Consider the following 8,588-nt stretch of genomic DNA (forward strand, 5'->3'; position numbering starts at 1 on the left):
GAGGCGTCACAGTGCCGGAATCCCCACGGCTAGTTGTAGATGTCGTCACAGTGCCGGAATCCCCACGGCTAGTTGTAGGTGTCATCACAGTGCCAGAATCCCCACGGCTAGTTGTAAAGGGCATCACAGTGCCGGAATCCCCACGGCTAATTGTAGATGTCATCACAGTGCCGGAATCCCCACGGCTAGTTGTATAGGGCGTCACAGTGCCGGAATCCCCACGGCTAATTGTAGATGTCATCACAGTACCGGAATCTCCATGGCTAATTGTAGATGTCATCACAGTACCGGAATCCCCATGGCTAATTGTAGATGTCGTCACAGTGCCGGAATCCCCACGGCTAGTTGTAGATGTCGTCACAGTGCCAGAATCCCCACGGCTGCTAGTAGAGGGCATCACAGTGCTGGAATCCCCTTACACCAAGCCACACAGGACCCAAAAGGAAAGGTTGCCAGCAGCTAACTGACCTGTCATTCAGTCTTTGTTGTGAGTAAGCTAAGGAAGCAACATGTTCACATGTTTCAGTTAACAGTGTGGCTAAGGAAACTATCCCAGAATTTATACACATTTTCTGTCTGCAATTGTGAAGATTTGGAGCTTATGTTCCTTGCATGTGAAACCATTAATCCATCCATTTAATAACAACAAAGTCCATGTTAATACAAATTGTTGTATTTCTTACATCTTGAGTATGTCAATAACAGATCTGCTCACAATCTGCACTCATCCTGCACACAAAAGGAACTGAAGTACACTAACATAGTCCAACATGATCAGGTGACACTGGGCATTGAGTGTGTATGGTTTTACGCTGCTTTTAGCAATATTCCAGCAATATCACAGCGGGTACACCACAAATGGGCTTCACACATTGTACCCATGTGGGAAATCAAACCCGGGTCTTCGTCGTTATGAGCAAACGCTTTAACCACCAGGCTACCCTACTGACCCACTGGGCATTGAGTGAGTGAGTGAGTATGGTTGTACGCCGCTTTTAGCAATATTCAAGCAATATCACAGCGGGGGTCACCAGATATGGGCTTCATACATTGTACCCATGTGGGAAATCGAACCCGGGTCTTCGTCGTTATGAGCGAACACTTTAACCACCAGGCTACCCCACTGACCCACTGGCCATTGAGAGATTCAGCATAGTAATAGCACTTTCAGTGAGGGCTTCACATGGTAACTTGCTCAAGGAGTCAACAAATAGAAGATGCACAGTCACTTCTCCAAACTGTCCACATGTATTTTCTCTCAACAAACACATTTCTTCATAACTTGTTTTTCTCGTTGTTAAAATGAATTTAAGGCTCAATACTTTTAACACAAATTCAGTCTCAATGATACAAGAAATATTTCAATAAATTTTCAATAAATTTTCATAAATTGTCTTAAATATCTGGAACCTGGATAGTCTTAGCTTCATCATATCCAGTCTACAAAGCTGTCACACATTATCTTACAAGTGAAAAAAATGAATTTTTGTTTCAGTGAGTGAGTGAGTTGGGTCTAACACTGCTTTTAACAGTATTCAAGTTATATCACGGCGTGTCAGCTTAATGTGGGAGGAAAGCCCGAAGTGATGCAGGTCTCAGATGTTTACCACTTCAGTGAAACCCATGAGCACGGGTATGGTGCTGACAAACCTAGAAACATAATCGGGGCGAACCAGGATTCAAACGCACAATCATAGGTTTCTGGCGAACCTAAGGGATGCAACTCTGCACAGCAAATCGCAGTGCCTTAGACGACTGGGCCACCCATGCCCCCACATTAATATCATCCCGAATAGTGAAGCATGGAGCAGTGTAGATATTTACCATCATTTCATCCGTATCAGCAAGAAATATGTATTTTGCAACTGAGACAGGAAGTGTTGTCTAACTGAAGTTCCCATACAGTCCTAAGTATATCTGGAGCATGACCAGTCAAGACAATATCAGACAGGCAGCAATTGTACTTGGGCCTATGATGTACATGAATTATCAAAACATTTTGGAAAATATTACGATAGATTAAACCCTGTTTGTTCTCGACCATTTTATCTTAAAGGAGATAGATTGTGTTTTGGGAAAACAAAATAAAATCCCCTTCTTGACCAGATACACAAGTACCTGAAGTACATATTTGACATTGTAAACAAGTTGCAACCTATAATAAACAGAAAATACTCCTCATCAGTCAGGAAATAAAGGTAAAATTCCAGTCTCATTAAAACCAGATCTTAGCTCTCACTACCGCTAAACAAAGACATGAGGACATCCCATTAGGGGTCACATCAGACCGACCTTGCGCGAACTTTGACCGACCAATGGAATGACCAATCAGAAGGCAGCTTTCTCAGCACAAATTTCAAGTTGGCGACTACGCTGCGAAACATATTTTGACAAATTCTCAATTACAAATTTGAAACCTGGACAAAAAAACATTCTGGAATGGCTAATAGATGGGTCTAGATTGTAAGGATTAAGTCGTTAAATCCGTAACTATAGTTCGGAATAACCCATGTTAAAGTTTTCGAGATTGCATTATTAGAAATCACATTCCGACTGTCACTTTCATAATCTGGTAAGCGACGCACTGATTGGTCGGATGAAAGGTCGTTCTGACGTGACCCTTCAGATCTTTGTTTAGCGGTAGCGGCAACTAAGGTCTGATTTTAATGAGATTGGTAAAATTCTCTCCGGACATCAAATGTGACCAACCATCAGAGCAGGGACCTCATGGGTGAAAGATCACATTTTGACTTTTTATTATTTTTTAAAACTACAGCATCTAAGGAACACAAAATACAATTCAAAAGCTTCAATTTATATTTATTTCTGAGAAACAGGACATCACACATATCAATCTTCATTGAAGTAAGTTGACGTCAAGCGTCTTTATGACGTCACAGCACAATTGTATCCTAGCACCCGTAAGGCCCCTTTCTCCTGGTGGGTCACAAATCATACTTTGAAAACAAACTTACAAGGCCAATGCAAAGTGGGCCCGGATCACACAAACCAATGGTTGATAGTGTGAGCATCCTTTCCATTTGGATAGATTGTCAAACAGTCGTGTACTAATAATTAGCTGTCATTGTGACCATTCAACATGTTCGATCCCCATTTTGACAAATATTGGAATGTGGAAGCCCTTATATCCTGTTTCCTGATTCGTTGATAACAGAATGGGCTGGGCTTGTCGCGTTATTATGCTGAATGATGTGGTATTGTTGTCCACAGGTTTTTTGTCAATGTTTTGTTTGCTTGTTTGTTTGTTGTTTAACACTGAACTCATCAATATTCCAGCTACTTGATTATGGGCTGTAGATAATCCAGTCTAGACAAGACTATCCAGTGATTGATACCGTGAGCAAAGGGTCCAAGGACTGGCTATGAACCAATTCAATGACCACCTGATCCATTTTGTCGCCTCTTATGACCAGTTGACCAGTATATAGGTTGAGAGAGAGGAGAGGGGGGGACAGGAGAGAGAAAGAAGAAGAGAGGAGGAGATTACAACCGACCCCCCCCCCCCCCCCCCCCCTGGATTCCGCCCTGGGATCAGTATCAGAGTAATGGAGAATAAAATATCTTGATTTTAAGCTATCATAATATTCAGTAGTAGACTCATAGACTCATACATCAGAATTATATCAAGGGTTTATCATAATTATGCATACAAGGTAAATTGTAGTACCCCTGGAAATTGTTCTCATAGTCTACTTTCACCCATTCATACCATTATGTACAATACAAATACACAAATGCATTTTATCATGACTAATCAGTATATACATCCAAGAAAAACAGGTACAATAGATTTTGTCAATGCACATCACAGGTGCTACTTGACAAACAGATCATTGTGAAGAGACAATGTTGTACTCACACATTTCCCTAATGGTGAACAAGTGAGTTAGTCTAGAGATTTTAACCCGACAATCCAGTGATTGAATTCTGTGAAACAAGGCATCTTCCCGAGGCAAGGGAGTTGCTGACTATCAAAGTTCAAATTCTGTATTATTTATTAACAGGACGTCAATTTCATAACGCGATTTTGATTTGACTATACATAGTTAATATTTAACGTCACATCGGCAATATTGCAGCCATATCATGACGGACTTTACATAGACTCGTTAGTCCAGCAAAAATGTAACTTAGAAATTCCAGCCTAATTCCAAAGATGGAAACTGGACTTAAACATGAATACTAGTGTACTGGTCGTCTAGTATAATCATACACACAAATAATACACACTGAATGAGTTTTGTCCCTCTAACGACTTAATGCTTAACAGAAACATAATGATATTGCATAAATTTATCATCCCACTAATAGTCTCCAGTCAATGATAATCATGATAATAGGCATTGACATTTGTACATAATCTGAAAATAAAGCAGATATTGGGGACCAGTCATTTATTACAGGGGTTGGGTTGGAGGTTTTTGAGGCACAAATGTTCAGAAAATAATGGCCTTACCAATGCTTGTCACATTTTTGGATGACCCTCCCAACGTCTTTGTACATTTTTTTCATGACCCTCCCTGAAAAGACAAAAGAGCTCCCCTGATTGCCTCTAACACCTATCGTAATAAATGACCGGTCCCTTGTATGACAATGACCATCACACATGTACATGATCTCTGCAAGTATTGTTATTCTGATTGTTTGCACAAGAAACCAGAAGTGCACGGCAAGGTGGTGGGCTGGCAAGTTCACCATTAGAATGAGGGCTTTAGCGTCAGTCACTGAGGTGTTTTAATGCTGCTTTCAACAACAGTTACTGTATTCAACGTAATAAGAGCCCAGGGTGCTCTCAAAATTAGAAATAGGGGTCTCTTATTAGAATATAATTTTGGTGAAAGAGTCGAAAGATCATAAATTTTATGGTTTCTGCTGACAGCCTGAAATGATACAAAAGAAAAGTCTGTGTGTATCATACACATCAGATATATTTTTCCAGAATTTAATTGCCCATAATTAAGGGTGCATATAACACACGAGTGCGTATTATACACGAATAAATGTACACAAATTGTGTACATTGATCAGTCAGAAGGGTGCTAATTATGATTGTTCACTAGCCAATATATCGGCAAATATCGCCGTGGGCGCTTATTAGAGCGAGCGCTTATTACGTCGAATATGGTAAGTCTTATCATGGTGCTTTAGAGCTTTATGTGTAGGAAAGCTCAAGTGCGGAAGATTGAAGACATTTGCTACTTCTGTAAACCAACAAGCACAAGTATGGCGCTGATAGACTCAGGATTGTGTTGATAGGGTCTCTTTACCCTAACGGTAACTGGGACTAAGGGAGGCAACTCTTAACTATTTGTTCACAGCAAGCTGGCGCACACCAAACCTCCAAACTATAAAAACGACAACCATCAGATGACATCTAATGTACCGTATGTCTTACTTTTGCAAATTATTTTATAAATCTTCCCAACTGTACATACCACACATACATGTTAAATCTGGTGATCAAATGCATTGTATTGTATTTGTTTGTTTGCTTGTTTGTTCAACGCCGCACTCAGCAATATTCAAGCTACATGTATATGACAGCAGTCTGTAAATAATCAAGTCTGGACCAGACAATCCAGTGGTTGACGTTATGAGCATGCAATGGGGATACAATGACATGACCAAGTCAGCAAGCATAACCACCCGTTCTCGTTAGTCGCCTCTTACAACAAGCATAGTCACCTGCATTGTACAGTGGCACTCTTACTATTTGGAATAAAATTATTTTTTGAATATCATTGCAACCTTGGTCCCATAAGGAATTTGGAAATTTGCCTTAAACAAGTACTGATTATCACTGGATTATGTAAAAAAAGATATGCACATATAAAAAACTTGTATCATGGTTATAGTATGCAATAACGGTATATCTACCACAAAAAGCAATAATGTTAATTGCAGTTGAGCAAGTTTGGTTTAATGTCGACTTGAACATTAAGTCAGTTCATGGAAGGCAAACCTGAGCATGTCGTCAAGTTAGTATGCCAGACTTAATGTCGCTAGAAAGCCCAAAGTAACAGAGATCTTGGACATTTACCTATTGACTGAAATCAATGAGCATCTGGTGCTGACAGAACAAGGACATGAATCCAGGCGAATCCGGGATTTGAACCCATGACCATACATCCTGGTATAGCAAAGGGGCACAACTCTGCACAGTGAATTAAGCCACCTCAGATAACAGGGCCACTTGAGTCATAAGTTATCAAGTCAGTGTACACATGTTCATCGCATACATATGTGAATAACACTTTTCGCCTTTATCGCCAAAGATGAAATTGATAAAATTTGAAGGTCCTAACGGTCAGTGTTTACAATGGGTAGGTTTTCAGTGTAATTGGTACGTGCAGTATGAGACGGAGTTTCATCATCTGAACCGATAGGGCGTGTTGTAATTGAGTGAAAAGGATAAGAATTTATGTCCAATGTCAAGAGACAAATTGCAATCAACCAATCAATAAGTGTGTAACTCCCGTAACAAGAGTTACCTCCCATGGTTTATGCTGTCAATCATGTTAGAGGAGAATCGACTAGATTTCACACGAGGCGAGATGGAAAGATCATAGTTACATGCGACCATACACAACTTGTTTTAGAGTCGCCATATGGCTGAAATAATGCCAATGCGACATTACATCTTAACCCACTCCCTTGTTTTACAAGATTTCTTGAAGGTGCTTCAAGTCATACTAACAGTTGCTACTACAAATCAAACTGAGAAACCCCTTAAGTGAGTGAGTGAGTGAGTATGGTTTTATGCCGCTTTTAGCAATATTCCAGCAATATTCCAGCAATATCATGGCGGGGGACACCAGAAATGGGCTTCACACATTGTACCCATGTGGGGAATGGAACCCGGGCCTTCGGCGTGACGAGCGAACACTTTAACCACTAGACTACCCCACAGCCCCTGAAACCCCTTTAGGGATCCGTCACATGATATGAGGGATTGGAATAAAAACATAGGAGGGTCACTTATATAACTGACTAATATATTGATACTATTTGTGTGTTTTTGTACCATATATCGCTGTGTCAAAGGCAAGTTTTACGTACCTAGATTTAGGGGGCTTTCAAAGGGGTACGTTTAATACACAGGGTGGAAGAGTTTGGATGGGGTTTTTCCCCCAAACACAAAGACATTACTGTGTGCACGTAACACTGAAAATACCATTTCAACAAATTCATACTGAAGTGTGCAAATTAATCATGTAATTATACTGTCTGGTTATAAAATGTGTTATTGTATATCTGGACTTATCATAAAATCATTTTATCAAAAAGTAAGGAAAAAATTGTTTGTTCATTTGTTTTTTAACGCCTCACTCAGCAGTATTCCAGCTATATGACGGCGGCCTGTAAATAATAAAATCTGGACCAGACAATCAATTGATGGAGACTATGAGCATCGATCCACGCAATTGGGATACGATGACATGCATCAATCCCGTTAGTCGCCTCTTACGACAAGCATAGTCGCCTCTAACACAAGTACTGACACACAGCTGTGGTGTCTTGTTCCCCAGCAATACAAGTCAAACAGCATCCAAGCACTTTCACATGAAACGACAAACAACGGTACAAGATATATCATTAGTCTACCAAATTGCATCCCTTGAAATCTGTCAAATATCTACAAATGGAGACTGATGTATAAAAATAACAACTAAGTATCATACAAGGATTATGAAAATATGAATCTTTGTGAGATATGAAACCACAGGTAAACGTTGACAGTAAAGTGGTTGCCATGGTAACATACAAAAATAGAGGTAAGGCTCGTTAGAATCAGGGCATGTGAGGATTTAATCACTTAAAGGCCTTTTCAGCTTCAAATATGAATTATTCGTCTCTTATTTCACCATGCAGAAAGACCAATTCTTGTTTTTACACTTTTTCTTGGTCAATATGCAACGATGTCAGGAAAATTTATGAATGATTTTCTTGAAAATAAAATGTAAAAATAATGTTTAACAAAAATACAAATACGACATGTCGATTTTACAAAAAGTATATCTCCAACCATAGTTATTTTACTATTATTGGGGCACATGTAAAGCAAACAAAAAGGGCCTGGTTTAAAAGGTAAAATCAATATTTACGACATTGAAAATACCTTCACAGACAACACATGTCATCATTGCATGCAGATCTGTTGCATCAGATCTATGCTATAAAAAAAGAAAAGAAAAAGATCTTTGCTTCCAATATAATTCTTCACTAAATAGATAAATTCTTCAGAGAAACATCAAGGAATGGAGAGTCAGCAAAAACCAATAAGAAACATGTTTCCTTATTTCAAAATCAAGCATTGTTCAATTTTTTGACAAAGACATTCAGGGATTTAAATTGAACCTCTGCCATTTACATGTTCAATGGTGAACTTTACATTGTTTAAGAAAATAATTTCTCATGTACAGTCGAACCCTGTTATCTTGAACCTAACAGGATTGTCTTAAACTTTGAGTGATCTCCGACAATTCAAGATAACAAGGCATGAACATCCAGACAGATCAAGTAACAGTATTATGGATACATAGCAATTCCTTGCATTAAGAGTGAGT

Source organism: Haliotis cracherodii, unplaced genomic scaffold (assembly GCF_022045235.1).
Source record: "Haliotis cracherodii isolate W230 unplaced genomic scaffold, xgHalCrac1.p SCAF_10, whole genome shotgun sequence".
Taxonomy (NCBI): Eukaryota; Metazoa; Mollusca; class Gastropoda; order Lepetellida; family Haliotidae; genus Haliotis; species Haliotis cracherodii.